Source organism: Tarenaya hassleriana, unplaced genomic scaffold, assembly GCF_000463585.1.
Source record: "Tarenaya hassleriana unplaced genomic scaffold, ASM46358v1 Cleome106, whole genome shotgun sequence".
NCBI lineage: Eukaryota > Viridiplantae > Streptophyta > Magnoliopsida > Brassicales > Cleomaceae > Tarenaya > Tarenaya hassleriana.
In genome coordinates, this window is record NW_010960850.1 from 289,503 (window position 1) to 290,176 (window position 674).

Consider the following 674-nt stretch of genomic DNA (forward strand, 5'->3'; position numbering starts at 1 on the left):
GGAACTTGTCTGCTAGGACACGAATCTTCTATTCGATGATGTGCTTTGAGAAAGAGAGATTCAGATCACTTCTTCAACCCTCTAGACTCTCTAAAAGGTCTGAAAAGTTCTCTAGGTCGGCCTGTTGGGTTTCCTGGGATCTCTAGAGCGAATCATATTCCTAAGAGATCGATTCTAGGGTTTGCACAGCGGAAGTAAAACAAAATTTTATAGAACCCTAGAACCATGCTGCTATTGAATCATAGAAATGTTAGAACGCTTACCTCAATCGATCCGGGGCCTGTATCAATCGAAGAACACGTCTGATCACGAAAGACAGGAAGAATACCTCGCCCTCTACACGTATCCACACCACGGGATGGATTCCAACGATTGGAACTTGTCTACTAGGACTCGAATCTGCTATTCGGTTTTGTGCATCGAGAAAACGGACTTCGATCACACTCTAAACCTCTTCGATCTCACCAAAAACTGTTCAAAGTGTTCTGAAGTCAGCTATCTTTTATTAGGGTTTGATCTCCTTCTTTTAAAGTGATTTAACCCTAATTTCGGTTTAATTTCGGAAAAACCCGAAGCCCGGAACGGACGGTCCAGAAAAGCACGTGGACCGTCCGTTCCAGTACGTAGAACGAACGGTCTGCCACTAGTGGACCGTCCGGTCCAGACCCTCTCGG